We start from the raw sequence: 22,499 nt of genomic DNA on the forward strand, positions 1-22,499 counted from the left end.
CATCCACACAAAAATTTGGCTTTCCTAAAATTTTATTCACCGGTGATTTTGACCTTCTGCAACAAAAGTTACAAATTTTTTTCTGAGGGAAATTGACATCAACAAACCATGTATGCCATAATAGGTTTGCATAGTAACGCTATATTTGCATTGGTATCTTGTTAAATCAACATAAGCGCACTCATTTTTTTCCGAGAACGAGAAGTGATTAAGTTAGTGTTCGTGAAATCTCAACTTTTTGAACTTTTCTTCAGCTTCACGGTTGTGCTACAAGAACAAAAAGGAGACAATGTGCAAATATCCACAAGAAGAAATGGTTGCAGTGTCTCTCTCACCATGGAATGCCTCCCAGAAAAAATGCCTCCATGGTCCAAACACTGGTGCATCTGCAGTTCAGGAGGGAGCAGAGGAGCCGTGCTCGCAGCAGCATGTTATAGCCACACATATGGGTAGAAGGCGGACCTGCAGGACCGCACATGGAGCTGAACGAGGTTGTGGCTGCTGGAGGGCGTGTTGGAGTGGGACTACCGAGGTTCGGCGGCCGGGCTCACGCGACGATGAACAGGGGAAGGAAGTGGAGCTAAGGGCGCCGAGCATGAGCCGCGTGGGCGTCGAGGAATCGTGCGGCTGACGTTGGGCGCGTGGGAATCCCCTTCCTCTATCTGGATCAGGCGAGTGGAAAGGGATCCATGGTCCTGGAGGCACGAGGCAATGAGATCCAATCGCGTAGCCGAGATCCGGCAACGGTAGGAGCTCGCAGGGTTGCGCCGACGGGATGAGGTGGTGCGGGTGGCGTGGCCACCGGCGATGGCTTCGATGGCCGGCAGTGTGCGGACGTGGGTGTCGCGGCTCCGGCGACCAGCAGAGGGTGGGGCGCTGGGGTTGGGGAGGCCGGCAACAGGAGGGTTCATTAGGGTAGGGGAGGGCAGCGGGAGGCGCGTTGGGCCGGGGGGTGGCTGTGGTGGGCGGCGTGCTGTGGCCCAGGGGCCAGCGGTGGGAGGTGCGCTAGAGCTAGGTGGCCGGCGGCGGGAGGTTGTCGGGCAGAGGTGCTGCCGGAGGTTGAGGGAGGGGGTGGAAGGTCGTGGCCTGGGGAATGGGCCGGTCGGAGGGATTTGATGGGCAAGCCAGCTTTTACTTTTTTGCGTCTCAGGAGTTCGGGAATGTCTCATCGGGCGCTATTCGTCACCCTGGATGAGAAATAGTTATTCTTCACCCCTATCTATTTTGACATCAATCCACCGTATTTTTATGTTTTGTAATTATTTTCTTATTTTATGTAAAAAGAGAATGTAAGAAAATATATACTCGCCGTAAAATATATTTTATATTACGTAAAATTACAAATGTAAAAACATAGTGTAAAACATACATAAAATGCGCTTTTCTGATTTTATAATCTATATTTTTGTTTTCATATACCAAATTTTACATAGTGAATCTGTATAAATGTAACTATTTGTATTTCAGACGTAATTTATTTATGAAGCGATTGTAAGATTACCTCGGTATATATATATATATATATATACTTCATGTACCCATATATATATATATATATATATATATATATATATATATATATATATGGGTACATGAAGTGTATAGTATAATATACAAGACATATATAGAAGCCAGGTATAAATACAGTCTAACAATAGGTGTAATACTATGAATTTGGGTTTTGCTAATTGAGGTATCCGGATAAAAATCCCGTACGCGCTGGATTTGACATATCTTACTACCCAATACCTCCAAAGTGCACGCGCACTAAACGGAGAGAACGAGCGGCCGAGGGAGAGCCGCTCGATCTCGTCCCGATCGACAGCGCGGGGTGTCCAGGTGTCCCCTGGTCGGGTGGTGGAGTCGTGCCGCTCTGACCCGCACGTGGACCGGTCGCCTGGTCCGATTGCACCGCTCCGCGCGAGATAAGCCTCCCATGGGACCCACATGTCATAGAGGATGAGTTAGTTCCCCAGCGTATCAGCCGTCATGCGTAGTGGGCGGCGGTTTCAAATTTCGTGCCATTACCCCGTCCATCCGCCGCCTATCGCGGCTCATTCCTCCTCTTTCCCCCTTGCTTTTGCCGTTGGTTGGTGCTCGGAGGCGGTTCCAAATCCGCCGGGTTGTGGTCGACTGCGGGGCGCGCCGCGAGGGTCATCGTTCGCGGTGGCACATGTACTGCTCCTACGCGCGCTCCCTGTTCTTCGTCCCTGCTTGCTTCTCCACTCGCCTGCCTCCTTTTTTCTGGTGAGGTCGCATGTTTTCCGGTGAGGTCGCGGTCATTGTCAGGGAGGTCGAGGTAGAGGTTGAACTCAAGGTCGCGGTCGGGGTTAGGGAGGTCGAAGTCATTTTTCGGCGAGGTTGAGGTCAACCCCGCGGACTATTTCGATTGGGAAACCACCGGATTGGCAGGGGTGGGCTAGGGTCGTGCTCATCCTGTTGTTTTTGTGTTGCAATAAGGAGAGAGCTCATGCATATACGTGCGGGATGAGTGGTTCAGTTAGGATGAGTGGTTCGCGGCGATAGAGCCTCGTCTGTGGATTGTAGCCTCGAGGGTGGATCTGGCGTTTTTGATGAGTGTTTTTCCCCCGCGGTGTGCAGCTCTGTTTCCCCTTGCGTGCAAATTAGGAGCAATAGTAGACCATTTTTGAGATAATATAGCCAATGTGCCAGGCTTGTGGTGGTTCTGTTGGGTCATGTGCTTTCCCCTATTGTGTGTAATTAGGGACCATTACTGGTGCAAATTAGTACCTATGCTTGCCAATTTCCCAACATTCTCTAACCAAGCTGCCAGCCTTTGTGATTAATCTGGTGGTCCGTGTGTTTTCCCGCTGCCATGTGCAACTAGGAACCCTTGTTTGTGCAATTTAGCACCAATGCTTGCCAATTTTTGCAATATACTCTACCCAATCTGCCAGCCTTGTGGTGGATGTGCTGGTCCACGTGTTTTATTCGGCTGTGTGCAAATAGATATCATCACTTGTGCAAATTAGTACCAATGGTTGACAATTTTCCAATATAGTCTACTTATTTTTCTGCCAGCCTTTGTGCTGGATCTGGTCGTTCATGTGTTTTTCCCCTGCTGTGTGCAACCAGGCACCCTTGTTTGTGCAATTTAGCACCAATGCTTGCCAATTTTCCAATATGGTCTAACCAATCTGTCAGTCTTGTTGTGTATGTGGTTGTTCATGTGTGTTTCCCCTGCTGTGTGCAACCAGGGGCCATTATTTGTGCAAATTAGTTCCAATGCTTGCCAATTTTTTGGATTGGGCATCTTCTTGCCTTAGTGAAACTAGTTGGCTTATAAGTTGTGGAGTTGCACAAGGCTGACTGCCCAGTTGGCTGCATCACTTTACTAGTTAGCTGTCCTGCTTATGTGTAGAGGTTTGCAGATCAAAGCAAGCTTTTATGTTTTCTCTACTTCATTTGTGCATCTTCTAACTATGTTTTCTTTTCTTGTATTTCCCCCACAGGCTAAAATGCTTATAATAGGAGGAGAAGTTTATGGCAATGAAGGAGATGCATTTTTCTCATTTTTTCTGCATATTTGAGTTGTTTTCAACTTATCCATGTATGCTTATGTCCTTTTCTTTCATGTTTTTTTGGTTGCTTAATTAGGGTTCTGGAAGTCAGTCCCTTCGCCGGAACTCAAAGCGTGCTGCTAATCGCCAGCCACGCCCAAAACGTAGTGTTGAGCAGGGAGAGGAAGTTGAGGTAAGGACATACTGATTACACATTCATCTTATTTTGGGTCATATAATAATTTTTTCCCATACCCATGTTATTTTCATTTTCTTAGGATGTTGATTGGTTACACACTGGTAGTCTTCAGTTGCCATGATGAGCTTTCTTAGTTGCACAAAAACATCGTATTAGTTGTCATGATCTGTTTTATGTTTATATAGTTTTTGCAATACTGGTCCACATGATCATTGCTAGTTTTTTCACAGTCCAGATTTCTGTCCTATGTTTAATTTTTTATTATTTTTCATCATCAGGCCAGCGGTGAAGGAGTTGAGGTGGCTGCCCGGGAAGATGTGGAGCAACCATCACAAGCTAGCAGGTTAAGGGCATCACCAGGGCGGTTTGCGAAGTTCAACAGCTTGCTATCCCCGCCACAAAAGTCTGAGCTAGTTTCAAGGTTGTTTGGGGGCCTCTTGAACTTATTAGATACACTTCCAGGGGACTTTAGTAAATTCCTGGTGCAGTCCTACCAGCCAGAGACCTCTGAAATGGTGTTCCCAGGCAAGGGAAGTGTCCATGTCGATGTTGATAGTGTTCAAAGGGTATTTGATCTTCCTAACAGGGGTCAAAAAGCCAGATATAAAGTTGACAAGGATACAACTAGGAGATTCAGAGAGACTTTCAACATACGTGGAGATTCTCATCCCCAGATCAATACATGGACCAAGATGATTAAGGATATGGGGGTAGAACGGATGACACATTCTTTATGGCCTAGCTTGCAGTTGCATTCAGCACTTTCCTAGCACCAACCACGACCTTGAGGCTGAGCCCAAAGTGCTATGGACTTGTGCTAGATCATGAAACCTCAAGAACACAAACATCTGCCTTTTTGTAGCAGAACACATTAATGAAGCTTTCCGGAACGTGGACCAGGCAAATCAAGCTGTTTGCTGCTGCTTGTATCACTTGATGGTGAGTGAAAACTAGCACTTCCATGCATTTTTCTTCTTTTTTATGCAGTTATATTTTCTGAAAATACCCTTCATAATAACTGAAATTTGGTTTTCCTTTTTTGGTTTTGCGACAGATCCTGTACCTTGACGCGCTCGTTCATGACATCCCTGTAAGCAACTATCCAATACGAGCGACTGCATGGGACAGTAACCTAATTGCCAAGGTGATCAAGAAGGACACGATCTCTGCTGGTGTGTTCGGCAAATTACAAGTGAGTTCCCTTTTGTTTTTTTCACTAGTGGCTATTTTTATGTTCTATTCATTTCTACCCAGTTAATTCCTTGGTAGCTGCATATACGATTTCGATATCAGTTTTTCGACACTTTTTGGTAATTGCGCAAAAATTCTAATCTGTTGGCACAATAATGCATGTAGTTGCACAACTTGTAGCTTTAGTTTGGCATGTGATTACATGTTTCAAGTTGCATAGTTTTACTTATCTTGTTGCACAGATGTGTGACAACAGTCGGTAGAAAATTCAATGGCTGATTGAACTAGTTTTTGGTTTAGTTGCATAAAATTCCACCCAGTTGGTTACATCCCTTTTTTTAGTTGGTTGTTCACATGTTCTGCACTTTGCATTAGTTGTCTTCCTATTTGTACTAAGTTGGTTGTCTATTAGTCTGCTTAGCTGAGGGGTGGCTGTCCTTATGTTCTGCAGTTGTTCGCATATGTTGTTCAGTTGCACAAGTTGGTAGAAATTTAGGTAGACACTTTTTGGTAGTTGCGCAAAAGCTGTAATCAGTTGGCACAAGATGTTGCCCAGCTTGTAGCTCTAGTTTTGGCATGTGGTCACATGTTCATTTTTGTATGAGACATCATATGTTTCAAGTTGTAGGGTTTTACTTATCTTGTTGCACAGATGTGTGACAACAGTTGGTAGAAACATTTTTTCTAGGTGACCTATGGGGTGCACATTTTTTTTGTTTGTGCAGTTGCATACAGTAGAATCATGTCTGCCCAGCATTTTGTTGTAGTTGCACAAGTTATAACAATCTGTTTTTCGTTCAACACAATATCTGTTTTGATAACCTTGTCCTTTTCTTTTTCTCCTTTTCACATCAGCTTAAAGAGGAGTATAGGGGCACGGAGCAGACACCACTGTTTGGTGGTCTTTTGCAAGCTCAAGCATTCGTTGCATCCAAATTACCACTAACATACAATCCATAGGTAAGTCTTTTGCATAAAGGAGTTTCGATCATTTAACGACATTTCTTTTTTTTTAAAACTATTTATAATTGAATGAGTATTCAATTTTTTGTTGTGTTGATGCAGAAAAAGGCAAATATTGCCAAAGTGGTCAATGACTTGTGCAAGGTAGTAACTGAACAGGTTGGCACCTTCATTGAAGAAGTTGCCAAGATCGATGATGAGGAACCAGATGTTGATCCATATGTACAGCAGACATCAACGGGAACCGCTCCGTCATGTCGTGCTTCAAAAAGGAAGGGACAGGTTTCACCTATACAAGAAGAAGAAGAGTTTGATGAGGAGGAGACAGAAGAAGATGATAAAATTGGAGTGCCACAAGATGTTGAAGACGACGGGGAGACAGATGAGGATGAATCAAAGGAGGAGAACAAAGAGGATGATGACAAAGAAGAAGATGATGATGAGGAGGAGGAGGAGGAAGAGGAGGGGGAGGACAATGAAGAAGATGAGGAGGAGGAGGAGGAGGAGGAGGAGGAGGAGGAGGACAAAGAAAAAGAGGACAAAGGAGAGGAGGAGGGCAAGGAAGAATATAGTGAGGCAGAGGAGGAGGAACAAAAAAATGAGGCCAAAGAAGGAGATGGAGACAAAGCTGCAACAATCGATGGGAGTGAAGGGGAAGGAGATGATGATGAAGAAGACGAGGATGTCGATCCTGATGATCAAGAGGAATCCAATGGAGGCAGTGACAGTTCCGATGATGATGATGACAATGCCCCTGGTTCTGGTGGTATAGGCGGCAACACAACCAGGGTGAGTAGCAGATCTGCCAACCCTGCCAACAGCAACAACTCGATGAGCAGCAGGAGCACACTAAAGATGTTGATTGACAAAACTTGCTGGAAATACAAGAATCTGCCAAAGTCAAAGAAAAATGATGAAGCAGAGTCTCAGGGAAGCATTGACATGTTCAAGTTGTGCAACATGAAGCCAGCTTTGCCAACCACTTTCCCTGTGCCAGATTTCCATGATCGAGAGTTGTGTGACAAGATTGATTTTGCTGTTGACCAGAATTTGTTCTTCTTGGGTGAGGCTGAAAAGAATCCAGTTGACATGGAGGAAGCAGGGAAGGATCTTGATTGGGTTCATTCGAAGGAGAAATACAAGGAATATTTGAAGCAGCTTCCAGATATCATCTCTAGCAAGAGCAAGGCAGCCCCAGTGGCAAACCCTCATGTGGTCCAGAAGAGCAAAGGAGTTACAACGAAGAAGAATCTGAAGTTGCCTCAAACCAAGCAACAGATGCCGAGGGCAGATGCAGAAATAAATGTGGACAAGGAAGCTGTGGTCCAAACTGTTATGCCAACTGTAGTGATCAGAGAGCCAACCACCACTCAAGATGTGTCAGCAATACCTGTTGAGCCTACAACCATCACAGGAGTTCAACAGAACAAGAGGAAGATTCCTCTGTCAATAGTCCCACCTAAACCAGCTAAGCAGCAAAATATTGTCAAGTTTGCCAAGGGCACAAAGGAGGAACAGGGCAGAAAATGTGTGGGGTCCAAACACAAGACAGAAAAATGTGCCACAACCAACAATGCAGGACTGCCAAGTTCTGCTAGTTTGGTGCCAACTCAGGCTGAAAGGTGCCAACTGCAGATACCAGTGTACCAACTGAAGTGGTCACAGTCAAAACTAGCAAGTTGCTCAAGAATACTCAACTGCAACCGCAAGCCCCAAGGTGAGAATTCATAGAGATTCTTCAATGCCAAACACGAAATGAGGTTGTCAATCTGTCAAACTAACATCTCCAAGAGGTATCACAAAGCATCCAAGCAAGTCTGCATCACCAAGAGCTGATTTTCAAAACATATTAACACAAGAGGAGGTGTTCAACATTATAAGCAGGTGCAAGCCTCCTAGGCCGCCAACCACAACATTACTATGAACCAGGTCAGCGAATGATGCACCTGTGAATGTGCCGCAAGAAGATGCCCCTCGCCTTCAACCCATACGTGGATCAAATTCCTACAACTATCATGGTGACGGGTACTGCGATGCACCAACTTTTGACGTAGGCATAGATGATGATGCTGCGCATGCTGCATGACTTGCTCCAGCAGCACAAATAGGGGAAGCAAACGTGGTTGTCATAGTTGAGGATGAGTTGGAACCAACAACAGCGAATGAAGGATGCATTGCTGCTGATGCTGGCAAGGGATTAGGTCACCAGCCAGATATTGGATCACCAGACAGCTGCCACACCCCGATATGCGGAGAACCAGCAGTTGGCACAAGCAATTCTTCAGGACCACCTGTTGCACAAAGACAGAGGACGATAATAAGGCCCGGAGCATCTCAAAGGTCTCCATTCATTGATTACAACAAAAAGAAGACCTTCAACTGCAATGAGGCAGTCAACAAGATTTACGCTGCCATTGTGTATTGGGTCAGACATATCCCAGTAGCAGATGATGAGAATACCAGGCAAGCCAACTCCCCACAGCCTATATACATATCTTTTTTCAATTTCACAGTACCACCCACTTAGTTGCACAGCAAGCACAGCATGTTGCACAACATGTTTTTTATTAATTGCACATCAGAGTGGTGTAGTTGGGTAGGGCACGGGCCCTGTATTGCTATAGTGTTTGAAAGATAGCAGGGGATGCACGTCCAGGGCGCCCGTTGTGCGATTTTAGCGCAATGGAGAGCGGTTGTTTGTTGTCCAGGGTTGTTGCTGTCAAGGTAGGGGGTTTGAGATCTGTTCATGATTTCTCCTAATCCTTCTTCATGTTCTATGTCGAGTTTAAGTTCTATGTTGTTCTCCCCAGTTGGATGCATCCATATAGTAGTTGGTTGTCCATATGCTCTGCAGTTGCACTAGTTGTTTTACTGTTTGTACTAGTTGGTTTTCTACATGCTGTTCAGTTGCACAAGTTTGCCTACTGAGTTGGCTGCATCACTATACTAGTTGGATGTCCATGTGTTCTACATTGGACACTAGTTTCCCTGCTTAGTTTGCTTGCTATTTTGTGCTAGGTTGGCTGTCTACGCGTCGTTCAGTTGCACAAGTTTCCTGATTAGTTGGTTGCATCCATATACTAGTTGGTTGTCCACATGTTTTGCTTTTTTGCACTAGTTATCATGCTTTAGGTTTGCTCTTGTTTGTATTAGGTTGGTTGTCTATATGCTGTTGAGTTGCACAAAGTTGCCCTGCTTCCTGTTTTGCATTTCTTTTTGTCCTAGTCCTTTTGTTTGTCCCAGTTTCACAAATTTTCATACTCAACTAGCTGGCTTTAGTAAACTATTTTTGTCCATAGTTATTTCTTGCCTTAGTTGGCTTCCTGTTTGTACTAGGTTGGTTTGTCTATTAGTCTTCTTAGTTGTGGGTTGGCTGTCTATTAGTCTACCAGATGATGATAACACCAGGCAAGCCAACTCCCCACAACCTATATACATATCTTTTTTCAGTTGCACAGTACCACCCACTTAGTTGCACAGCAAGCAGAGCATGTTGCACAGAATAATGCTTTGAATTGCACACTCTTGTTTTTTCACATTTTCTTCTTTCTTTATGTGACCCTTCAAGCTAACTTTGTCTTTCATTTCTTTAAAAAAAATGCAGCCCTGAGATAATCAAGTATGGTAATTTCTTCATTTCTTTGAAGGAGTTAGTTGATTCGATGAAGGCAAAGCAGTGGCTTTCAAAAATTGTTATTGAGACTAGAATCATACACATCATGGATAACTTACCAGAAGGGTCAAAGAAAGTTATCATGCCACTGAAGTTTTCTGTAAGTTTTTCAAAAAATTTATACCCTCTTCCTTTTTTTGTACCACTTTTATTGACCAACCAGGGAGTCTTTTTCATACCCTAGTGCTTGAGACATGTTTATAATTTCTGTAGATCAATTTACAACAGGGGATCTACAATGTGAATGAGATAAACAAGAAGTTTGAATACAAGAACCATCTCGACAAGAAAGATTTGGTGAGTGCTGTGCCCACATGATCCATCTCATATTTGGCACTCACATCATGTTCATTTGCACATGACACATCTATTAGTTGGCAAATACCTTCTGCCAACCTGTTTCAACTTTCACATCTCATTTTTGTAGTGTTTTTCTTACCTACAGTGTGTATCTGTATCTGAATCATTCACGCATGCAGGTCATGCTGCCAGTGCTTCAGTGCGATCATGTAAACAACCGCGAAGGAGGCATGCATTATTGGGTCTTCAACATCAACCTGAGGGACAGACATTTCGAAGTCCTTGATTCAAACAGGAAGCTAGAAGACATTGAGTTGATGAACACCTCCTCTACGATTGCGGGGCAGTACGCCAGCTATGGAGGAAGAATTACCCAAAGCAGAGCATCAAGCACTTCCATATTATTGACATCGACGTATCGAAGCAGCTTGGCAAGTAAGACAAGAAGCATTACATTCTTCTCTATTTTTTCAATCAATTTGTAGTCTTTTAAAATTTCCTACTTGTACAATCTGTTTTTCATTTTATGACTTTCTCATGGATCATCTAGGCAGTTGCGCAGTTGAACATCAGTAGTTGCACAGTGCCACATAATTAGTTGCACAGTGCCACATAAGTAGTTGCACAGTGCCACATAATTAGTTGCATAGTGCCATAGAGTACATTGTCTTATTGGTTTTAAAAGTCTCTGTCGGTGTCAAAACCGGCGGATCTCGGGTAGGGGGTCCCGAACTGTGCGTCTAAGGCTAATGGTAACAGGAGACTGGGGACACGATGTTTACCCAGGTTCGGGCCCTCTCTATGGAGGTAATACCCTACTTCCTGCTTGATTGGTCTTGATGATATGAGTATTGCAAGATTTGATCTACCATCAGATCAGAGAGGCTAAGCCCTAGAAGCTAGCCTATGGTATGATTGTTGTCGTCCTACGGACTAAACCCTCCGGTTTATATAGACACCGGAGGGGGCTAGGGTTATACGGAGTTGGTTTACAGAGAAGGAGATCTACATCCGAATCGCCAAGCTTGCCTTCCACGCCAAGGAGAGTCCCATCCGGACACGGGACGAAGTCTTCAATCTTGTATCTTCATAGTCCAACAGTCCGGCCAAAGTATATAGTCCAGCTGTCCGGATACCCCCTTATCTAGGATTCCCTTAGTAGCCCCTGAACCAGGCTTCAATGACGATGAGTCCGGCGCGTAGATTGTCTTCGGCATTGCGAGGCGGGTTCCATCTCCGAATACTCCTAGATAAATTCCGAACACAAGAACTGTGTCCGACACTGCAAGATAAATTCCATATATCACCGTAGAGAGAATAATAATCCCCGAATCTAATCTGCTGACAACTCTTTGAAAAGTGACATCACGCCACGGTCCGGTTTTCATTCGAACAATTTTTTACAACAGGCTACTGCGCACATCACGAGGCGGTTCCATTGGCACGTCTTGTCGAAGCAGAGATCGTGTCCCTCTTATTACAGGATCCTCATCAATACGGGTATGGGTAATCCAACCGTGCCTGTTGGCATGACTCCATGTTTTTAGGCAAGTCCCGAACGGTTACGCTGGGGACGCTTGATATTCTTCCCCCTTTATAGAGAGGTCAAGGCCTATCACTCTATCTCCATGCTTGCACCTTCTCGTACCTCGAGTTCCAGCATCCAAAGCTCAAGCTTAAGCACCCCGGATCTTCGATCTTGTCCGGATCTGACCATCAAGGACGGTGGATGGCTTCCTCTGTCACAGAGGAGGATATTGCGAAGCTCAGGGGGGCCGGTTATTTGACCACCGATGTTAAGCATAGGCGTCCAGCCCCCGAACAGGTTATTCCTACTCTCGAGCCCAACGAGAGCGTCGTATTTGTCTCCCACTTCCTCCGGGGTTGGGCCTTTCTCTTGACCCCGTCGTGAGGGGGCTCATGTTCTATTACGGGCTAGATTTCCACGATCTAGCTCCGGATTCCATCCTCCACATCTTGTCGTTTATCGTTGTGTGCGAAGCCTTCCTCCACATCACCCCTCACTTCGGCCTATGGCTCAAGACATTCAATGTGAAGCCAAAGATGATTGAGGGGTGACACACAGAGTGCGGAGGGGCTGCAATAAGCAGGAACGCCGATGCCCCGTGGCCCGAAGGCTCCTTCCCGGAGGTATCCAATCTATGGCAGCGGAGGTGGTTCTATGTCACAGCTCCCCCAGGCTCGAAGTGGGTTACCGCCCCCGCCTTCCGCTCGGGCCCTCCGCCTCAACTAGCGTCGTGGGCCAACGTGGGGCTGAACTGGGGGCCTGCAAATGATGTACTGATGTTGCAGAGCCGCATTCAAGAGCTCCTCAAGAGGGACATTAGTGTTGTTAAAATAATCCAGGTAATGCTAGTTCGGCGGGCCCTGCCGTGCAAACGTCGACCTCTCCGGATGTGGGAGTTCAATCCAGAGGGTCCGCGAACCATTCAGCACTTCTTCGGCATGACGCCCGAAGGAATGTATAAGTTGTTCTTCGGACCACGAATAAAGTGTCCGGACACCATCGAGGATGCGGGCCTGAGCTGCAATCGCCCAGATACCGAAGTAAGTAAGCCTATAACCGAACACTTTGCTTATATTTGTCATAGCATTGTTCTGAATACTGTCCGCAACCAGGATTGGCTTAGTAAGGCGGAGAGGATCAGATGTCCGGCCCCGCTTCCCAGAGGCCTGCCCGGTCCGGCAATAGCCAGGATGCTTGAGCAGGCGCTGAGACAAGTGCCATCAGAGAAAGATGAAGGGAAGAGTGGGGAAGCCAAGGGCGAGCCTCACACATTGTGCATCCGAACCGGGGGAATTTAAGGTCTCCACAGAGGAGGAGAATCGGGGAGGTGAATCTGAGGTTTCCTCCCCCCGCGGGAAGAAGAGGGCCGCTTCCGAAGACCTAGAAACGGGGCACCTAAACAAGGGAAGAAAACTTCACCAAAGGGCCCTGCCCCAAAGGGCGTTCTTACCGCACAGTGCCCGCTAACGGGCCAGCCCTCCACCAAGCTGTAAGTTTAATACACAAGAAGCTTATTGCTTTTTCCTCTAAGGGTAATAACCGGGACCTATTTTTTGCAGTCCGGCTAGCAGTTCATCTCAATAGGGTTCGTCCTCAGTGGATCTTCTTTCGGAGATGATGGAGAGTGAGACCCCACCTACCTCTCTGCCCCATGGGGCAGGCGACCCTGAGGTATCGTCACGGAGGAGTCCGGATCCAATGCGGCCAGAAGCTAACACTTGGGCCGCCCCGAGCCCAGCGCGTTCGGCTCCTACGACAGACAATGAAAAGGGTCCGGGAGAGTCCGGTGTCCGGACGAACACACTGACGGGCCTCTTGGAGTCAGCTTCTCTCTCGGAGGATCACCGTACACTGATGGGTATGGTGTTGGAGAAAATTTCCTCTGCCACAAGCGGGTTAAATGAAGCTTTTAGGAGCTTGCTCAAAGGCTTTGAGGTAAGCAGTGAAATACGTCGTTTTTGGTCACACCGCACGCGATAGCTGTGCTCTGTATAGACAGTAGCCCCTGAAACTATGGTTGCCAGCCGATGGCGGCAAACAGAGGATCACAATCCCAGGTAATCATCACAGTTGTGTTGATGTGTAGGTTGCTAAGGGTCCGGCGATAGACTGGAATGCTGAATTGCCGAACTAAGGCGACAAATTGATGTGGTGGATACTGACGTGACGCTTATAAATAAGCGGATTGATGAGTCATAGAGCTTCTAATATTAATATGATGTGATGTGGCTGCAGGCGGAGCTGCTGCCATTGAGGCCCTGAGGGCGGAGCTTGCCCTAGCCAGGGAACAAGCCCAGGTCAGCAATGCGGCTGCTCTAAAGGCGGCCGAAGACTTGAAAGCCGAATAGGCCGCTCATCTCCGAAGCGAAGAAAAGATAGCCGACATGGCTGTGGAGCTGAGGGATGCCGTCGGCCGGTATGACCTTCTCGAGAAGGAGAATCAGGCAAAGGCGGTTGACCTAAAGAAGGCGCTGGATTCGGCTAATGAGACGCGCTCTGAAATTAGAGACGCGCGGGAGAAACTTCGACAAGTCGGAGAAATCGCGGCTGGAAATCCTTATTTGTTGCAGATGAAGTTTTTAGATCCAAAATATTCTCCGTTGGATAAGCTATGGAGTGCTGCAGATGAGTATGCGGACTTGGCGAAGAGTGCGGCTGATGCGACCAAGTTGTTCAAGGACCATAAAGATAACGAAATAGAATGACTGTTCTAGCCGCAATTTAATGCCCCAGCGCGCTCATTACCCTTGAGTGAGAAGATGGCCGCTATAGCCGAGCTCCATAGGCTGTCCGACCTTGCAATGTGGTCTGTAATAGACCATCTGTGGCCAAAGGAGCCGAAGCCGGACAATTACTTTGGTTTGGTGCAACAATTATTTGGCGCCAGAGTGCGAATAGATGCCGAGAAGAGGTCGGCGTGCATAGAGGGTGCGCGGATGGCCCTTGCCCGTGTGAAGACATATTGGGCAGATATGGAGGCCACCGGCATTGCAACCCAGGGTCCGGCAGGAAGCCAAGACCCAACCGAGCACTATTTTGAGCAAGTCATAGAAGGTGCCCGTAGAATAGAGGCTCAGTGCTCGAAGAATGTCATGTTCGAGTGACGAATCTATCAACTGTAAACAATTATGTGTTTAATTATAGAGGTTGTTTTTTATACTTTTGCCTGAAAGTATTATAATGTCTCCTTTGCGGCTGTTTATGTATGCATATAACGTGAAAGTTAGCAGTTGTTGGCTTTAGCCCCCACGCATATAATGCGGGGGTGTTCGAGAAAATAGGCGTAAGCACACTTGATCCAATGTCTTGGTCCATTAAGGAGGTGATCGCACGTCGAACCAGGCAACCGGACTATATAGTTGTAACACTTTCACTTAGCCATGGGAGTTGAAAAGGTGGGGCTGCTATGTAGCCCCTGGTACTTCCGCGTGCATCCGGATACGGTGTGTGTACTTGACTGAAAAACCGGTCCTTCATTGATGCGGAGGAATCCTATAGATTCGTATGAGTCCTTGAGTGGTTGATCATTCTCTCGCTGTATCATGACAGTCAGTTTATGACTTTCTCTACTGAGGTGCTCATCCGGAAGAACCAGGGCACAATCGCAGTAGTTCTCCTTTGGCCGCCTTAGCCGATAGAACGGAATGTAAGGCAGTAGACCCAGGAGCCAGGCTAACCCAACATTTGACCAAAGACATGATTCGGAGCTGATGCATATAAGGCCAAACTCATGACGCCGAACACTGCCGAAGGTATTTGGACTTTATAACATATACCGGGCTGATTAACGCCCTTGACCCTGTAATTCCAGGTACGTGCATTGATCTGTCATGGAGAAAATCCTATAACACCAGTGTCCCTTTGGGTGTATGAAATACCCATGGGATGTCAAGCAACAAAAGACAGTAAAGGAGGTTTACACAGGGGCTTAATCTAAAGAGAAACCTTTTAGTGGGGCCCTGCTGCACGTCTGCGCCTTTGTCTCCATTGTGCCGTATCCTGGAAGGGTGTTGCACGGATAGTTTCTGTAAAACGAAAACTCACGTAAAAGAGTAAGTGTGCGAAAAGTTAGTTATTCTCGATGGATGTTAGAGATACGAGATATTTGCCTATTAATGAGGCAAGCCGAACTGTGGGCTTTATTGCATGTTTGTAGCCCCTCGTATTATTTATGGGGACACATGCACAACACCTAGCTCAGGTTTATTCGAGCTATTGTGAAAAATGGTGTACTGGACTCGTCTAGCCGTGTCCGTGGTCTTGACGACCGGTCATGCGTTCCAGTGGGAGAGGCCACGTAGAGTCCGGCAGCGGGAGCTGCCGCATACTGCTCTGTGTTTCCGCTATCCGTTATGACGCCGCGTCGACCGTGCATCTTAAGTTTAAGGCAGGCGTAGTTTGGTATTGTGTTAAAGCAAGCGAAGGTCGTTCTTCCGAGTAATGCATGATAATCGCTACTGAAGGGAGCGATGTTGAAGATTAGTTCCTCGCTTCTAAAGTTATCGGGAGAACCGAATGTTACTTCTAACACGAGGGAGCCCCCGGAGTGGGCCTTGACGCCTGGTATCACTCGAGTGAAGGTGGTGCTATTTTGACTTAGTCTGGATGGGTTTATTCCCATCTTGCGGATGGTGTCTTGATATATCAGATTAAGACTACTGCCGCCGTCCATTAGGATGCAAGTGAGATGGTATCCATCAATTATTGGGTCGAGCACCAAGGCAGCCGATCCTCCATGCCGGATACTGGCCGGGTAATCCCTATGATCCAAAGTGATCGGGCAAGCCGCCCAGGGGTTGAATTTGGGGGCTACGAACTCTGTGTGAGTTGCGTGTACCATATTTACTGTTTTAACTTCTGGTGGGAATTGTTTCTGGCCCTTGGTGTTCGTCTGGCGAGGTTCATCCTTGTCTTCGCTTGGTGTTTCCCTTCCCTTGTGTTCGGCGTTTAACTTGCCGGCCTGCTTGAAGACCCAACATTCTCTGTGGGTATGATTTGTAGGTTTGTCGGAAGTGCCATGGATTTGGCGCAATCTGTCTAGGACTTTATTTAGGCCGGATGGTCCCTCTTTACTGCCCTTAAATGGCTTCTTTCCTTGACCAGGTCGGGAGCCCCTGAATCCGGTGTTAACCACCATGTTGTCCGGACTATCATTATTCTGACGTTTGTGCTTAGTGCGCCATGGTTTCCCGTTGCCATCTCGAATTTCGGATGTGCCCGGGTCACTGGTGCCTCTATGGGCCAACTAGCTGTCTTCGCCCGCACAAAATCGGGTCATAAGGCTTGTTAAGGCTGCCATCAACCTTGGCTTTTCTTGGCCGAGGTGTCTGGCAAGCCACTCGTCTCGAATACTGTGTTTGAAGGCCGCTAAGGCTTCAGCGTCCGGACAGTCGACAATTTGATTCTTTTTAGTGAGGAATCGGTTCCAGAGCTTGCGGGCTGACTCTCTGGGTTGTTTTATTATGTGACTTAAATCGTCTGCATCCGGAGGGCGGACATAGGTTCCTTGAAAGTTGGCCCTGAAAGCATCCTCAAGTTCCTCCCAACTTCCAATTGGGTGTTCGGGGAGGCTTTTTAGCCAGTGATGAGCTGGTCCTTTTAACTTGAGGGGAAGGTATTTGATGGCGTGGAGGTCATCCCCATGAGCCATGTGTATGTGAAGGATAAAATCTTCAATCCAGACCCCAGGGTCCGTCGTTCCGTCGTATGGCTCTATATTCACGGGTTTGGATCCCTGTGGAAATTCATGATACAGCACCTCGTCGGTGAAGCACAGGGGGTGTGCAGCCCCTCTGTATATGGCCATGTCGCGGCATGCTGTCGGCTGTTATTGCTCCCGGTGTTGATTCCGGACTGGTATTCGATCAGTATGATCGTTGTGGTGACCATAATCCCGCGTCGGAGCACGTCCTTTGGACCCATAGCTGGATCTGGCCGCACTAGCCTTTTTGTCCAGGGGCTCTCATAAATCGTGTGTGGTGTCGGTGGCTGCTCTATTGCAGCAATGAGGTGGTTGGTCCGGCTGAGTGGTTGTATTGTTTTTTGGCGGAATGGGCGCTGCGGCTTCGCCGTCAAATTCGGGTAGCAGTTTGCACTTTGTCTAGCTGTTTGTGTGGCGATCGTCGCCACATTTTCCTTTGGTGTCCAGCACCTTATTTCATCTTCGATTGAGTGTATCCTGCGCGGTTTTAAGCCTTTGCTTCTGTTTCTTCAGGCTCCTCGCTATGGCCAGGAGTTTTCTACGGAGGTTATCTTGTTCCAAACGTTTTTCCAGCATGACGAATGCATCGTCAACTGGACTGTCCTCCTCTTTGCAGGTAGTATGATGAGTTCGGCCCTCTGGATCGCTGTGATCGGGCATCTGCTCCGTGCTGTGTTTGGCGTCACCTGGCTTATCCTGCTCCATCGTTGGGTCCCTATGGTCGTTGTTGCCTTCAGAGTCAACCGGAGTGTCATCCTGTTTTGTGTTGTTATCGCTATTTTTACTGTGACTGGACTTAGAGCGATGTGTGCGCCGTCGTATTTGCTTTTGTCCGGGGGGTTTCTCCTCCGTTATGTCCTTTTTGTCACCATTTTATTCTTTAGGCATGTCCACCATATAGACGTCATATGATGAAGTGGTTGTCCAGCGCCCCGTGGGCGGCGGTTCCAGATCGTCCCTTGCATCAACGCCCATACCGTCGATGTTATTGGAGTCAAAGTCAAGCATATCTGTTAGGTCATCGACAGTGGCTACAAAGTGGGTGGTGGGTGGGTCGCGATTTTCTTCGTCCTCCATATCCCACACGGGCCGGATATAATCCGGCCAAGAGTCTCTTGACAGAGAGGGAGATCTTAATGAATCTAGCACGTCTCCGAAGGGTTAGTGCTGAAAGATATCCGCGGCGGTGAACTCCATAACCGGAGCCCAATTAGATTCGATGGGCACGGATGCGCACGGTCTGGAACATACAACCAGAGACAAGTCCGGGGGTCCGGAGATACAGATTTCCAACGCCGATGAGTGTGCAGCCTCCGGGGCGGGGTCCATCCACCCTTCCTCGGAAGGCACGACCTGCTCTGGAACGAAGTCTAGAGCTGTAGCAGGTGCGATATTCCGGATACTGTCCGACTAAAAATCTAGTTCATGCACGTCGTGATCATTCGGCACTCCTTACACGGGCCCGAATCCATCGAAGATCAAGTCTTCGCGGATGTCGGCAGTGTAGTTTAGGTTTCCAAACCTGAACTGATGGCCAGGGGCATAGCTGTCGATCTGCTCCATATGGCCAAGCGAGTTGGCCCGCAGTGCGAAGCCGCTGAACACGAAGGTCTGTCCGGGGAGGAAAGTCTCACCCAGGACGGCGTTGTTGAAGGTTGGAGAAACCATCTAGCCTTACAGCGACGACACAAAGGAACGCATCTAAGGCTAATGGTAACAGGAGACTGGGGACATGATGTTTACCCAGGTTCGGGCCCTCTAGATGGAGGTAATACCCTGCTTCCTGCTTGATTGATCTTGATGATATGAGTATTGCAAGATTTGATCTACCATCAGATCAGAGAGGCTAAACCCTAGAAGCTAGCCTATGGTATGATTGTTGTCGTCCTACGGACTAAACCCTCCGGTTTATATAGACACCAGAGGGGGCTAGGGTTACACGGAGTCGGTTTACAGAGAAGGAGATCTACATCCGAATCGCCAAGCTTGCCTTCCACGCCAAGGAGAGTCCCATCCGGACATGGGACGAAGTCTTCAATCTTGTACCTTCATAGTCCAACAGTCCAGCCAATTATATAGTCAGGCTGTCCGGATACCCCCTTATCCAGGATTCCCTCAGTCTCCAACATTTTTCTTTTTCCCCACTGCAGCAATGAGTGTGGTCTGTTCGCACTGCTTAACGCCACTGAGTGGAACGGGAGCCTACTGCCTAACTATGAGCCCAAGGAAGTACTCAACATCACGAAGAAGCTGACATACGATTGGGTCACTAGTACATTTTTTTATTCTTTGCCATTTTTTTTGATGCCTTGCTGATTTGCACAATTATTATAAAAAATTTGTAGTTGCATATTAGTAGTATTTCTGTTGCAACTCAATGTCATCACTTTTATTCACACATTACGAGAACTGGGCATACAATTGTTCGACAACTAAATATTAAATGATTTGCCATCAAAGGCACAAATAGCAACCATTTTTACACAGTGCATTAACTAATTCGAGGAAAATAACTTAGAGAGGAGAAAGCATAGTTGCTGAATGTGTCCACTTTTTGGCCCCTAAATTGCTCAAAAACCATCATTCTTTTCCCTTTTTCCCTTTTTTGATACAAACGATACAAGAGAATCACAGCAGTCTGAGTGGACACACCAGCAGTGTGCTTTGTAGATTGGCAGTGACTGCATTTGTTTTTCTTCTTTGGGTGTAGCTCCAGCGCCGATTTGTACCGTCGACTCTTCGTCCTACCCTTTGTAGTAGACCTTGGAGGATCCCTAGGCATAAAATCATCATAGGCTTGTGCCGGGGATGGAGCCTCCAACTGGGCAGGACCATCAAGAGCTTGTGTTTGATCACTTGTGGAATAATGATATAAAAAGTTTAGTTTTTTTTCGTGCAACCACGACTAATGTTCTCTGCAACCACACAGCTTATGTTGTGCAACTAACTGGTTGCTGTGTGCAAATTAAGTTTAAAAGAAAACTTGTAGTAGCGCGGCCCGTCATGCCACTTGGTTGGTAATCACCTATAGCCAGAACAGGAAAAAACAAGTTAGTTTGTTTGTCTTGATGCTTGAATTAACAGAGTGCATGCAATTGGGTAGCCTGTTCTGTGCAATTGGGCACCATGATGTGCACAACTGAAATCACACACACACTTGTTTGGGGAATTGGGGCAGGTAATTACCTGGATGACAAGCCCTCTGAGTACTCCCTGTAGTGCCATTGGGAGGAGCATGCGGGGCACTGCTTGTTAGGCCAGGCGGGGGAGGAGGTGGAGGAACATGTTGTGCAGAGCCTGGAGGTGGAGGAGGTCCTCGAGGGGTTGCCATCAACTATAGCCAAATAGGAAAAAACAGTTAGTTGGTTATCTTGGTCTTCAAACTAACATAGCATGCGCAACTGGGTAGCATGTTCTATGCAACTGTGCACCATGATGTGTGCAACTGAAATCACACACCTAGGTAGATGGGGTGTTGGGCAGGTAATTACCTGGATGATGAGGCCCGTGAGTACTCCATGTAGGGCCATTGGGAGGAGCACGTGGGCCACTGCTTGTTGGGCCAGGCAGGGGAGGTGGTGACGGAGCATGCCGTGTAGGTCCTAAGCCTGGAAGTGGAGGAGGTCCTCGAGGGTAGCCATCATTTGATGGCCCCATAGCAGCAACCGGTTTTTTCTTTTTCTTGGAATTGTTCAGGTGGCCAATCTCGGTACGTGTTGCGCGCATATGCTTGTATACAATAGCTTGTGCTGCATTAGAACCACTCGCAAACTTTGCTAGTTTCCGAAAATCGTATATCATGTCCCTCTTCCTTATTTTCTTCTTAGATTGAGGAGGCGTTTCATCCGGTTGCTCATACCCAGTCTCTGGCGCACTAGGTACAACAGTAGGTGTTCACCGTCTTAGCAGGTACCTTTCCGGTATGACATCAACTCCAATATGGGTGAACACCTTGAGGATGTGGCAATAGAGGATGCTTTCCTTGTCCATTTTACAGCACTCACATAAATAGGAACCCTCCTCCACCCTTGCCTGCACCAAGTAGTTTCGAGAACCATATTTGGCAACAAATTCCTGGTTCGGTCTGAGCTCAAAAATATCAGCACCAACTTGGAACGCATTATAACGTCCAATCAGTTCAAACTCTTCTCTGAACTTGCGGTAAAGGTCCCTAGTGTAGGTTTTGTAAGCTTGCTTCTCTATTGGGAAGTTGGACCACAACTCAATCTCAAGGTGTTCTGTCCTATAATCATTGCAGCCTTCCTTGGCAAGGATGTGGTTCTGAATTTTTTCATATTGCTTGACGAAGTTCAGCATCGAGTTGTGTGAGTTCACATATCTTTTTAGGACGGCGTTGAACCCCTCACTATGTTGTGTAGACTGCAGGAAAAGGAAGAACCTGTGTTTGAAGTAGCACGGCACCCAAGTTGACCTGTATTCGTACAACTTCTCAAAGTGTGTGTGTGTCATAGCCTCGTACTTCATCATTAACCCAGCCCAATTTTGTTCAAACTCGTCTGGAGTGAAGCTGAAGTCAACACAGTAGTTGAAATCATCAGAGTGTTGGAAATATGCCCTAGAGGCAATAATAAAAGTATTATTATTATATTTCCTTGTTCATGATAATTGTCTTTTATTCATGCTATAACTGTATTATCCGGAAATCGTAATACACGTGTGAATACATAGACCACAATATGTCCCTAGTGAGCCTCTAGTTGACTAGCTCGTTGTGATCAACAGATAGTCATGGTTTCCTGGCTATGGACATTTGGATGTCGTTGATAACGGGATCACATCATTAGGAGAATGATGTGATGGACAAGACGCAATCCTAAGACTAGCACAAAGATCGGTTAGTTCGTTTGCTAGAGCTTTGCCGATGTCAAGTATCTCTTCCTTTGACCATGAGATCGTGTAACTCCTGGATACCGTAGGAGTGCCTTGGGTGTATCAAACGTCACAACGTAACTGGGTGACTATAAAGGTACACTACAGGTATCTCCGAAAGTATCTATTGTCTTATGCGGATCGAGACTGGGATTTGTCACTCCGTGTAAATGGAGAGGTATCTCTGGGCCCACTCGGTAGGACATCATCATATGCGCAATGTGACCAAGGAGTTGATCACGGGATGATGTGTTACGGAACAAGTAAAGTGACTTGCCGGTAACGAGATTGAACAAGGTATCGGTATACCAACGATCGAATCTCGGGCAAGTAAAATACCGCTAGACAAAGGGAATTGTATACGGGATCGATTGAGTCCTTGACATCGTGGTTCATCCGATGAGATCATCGTGGAACATGTGGGAGCCAACATGGGTATCCAGATCCCGCTGTTGGTTATTGACCGGAGAACGTCTCGGTCATGTCTACATGTCTCCCGAACCCGTAGGGTCTACACACTTAAGGTTCGATGA

This window comes from Triticum aestivum, chromosome 3B (genome assembly GCF_018294505.1).
Source record: "Triticum aestivum cultivar Chinese Spring chromosome 3B, IWGSC CS RefSeq v2.1, whole genome shotgun sequence".
NCBI lineage: Eukaryota > Viridiplantae > Streptophyta > Magnoliopsida > Poales > Poaceae > Triticum > Triticum aestivum.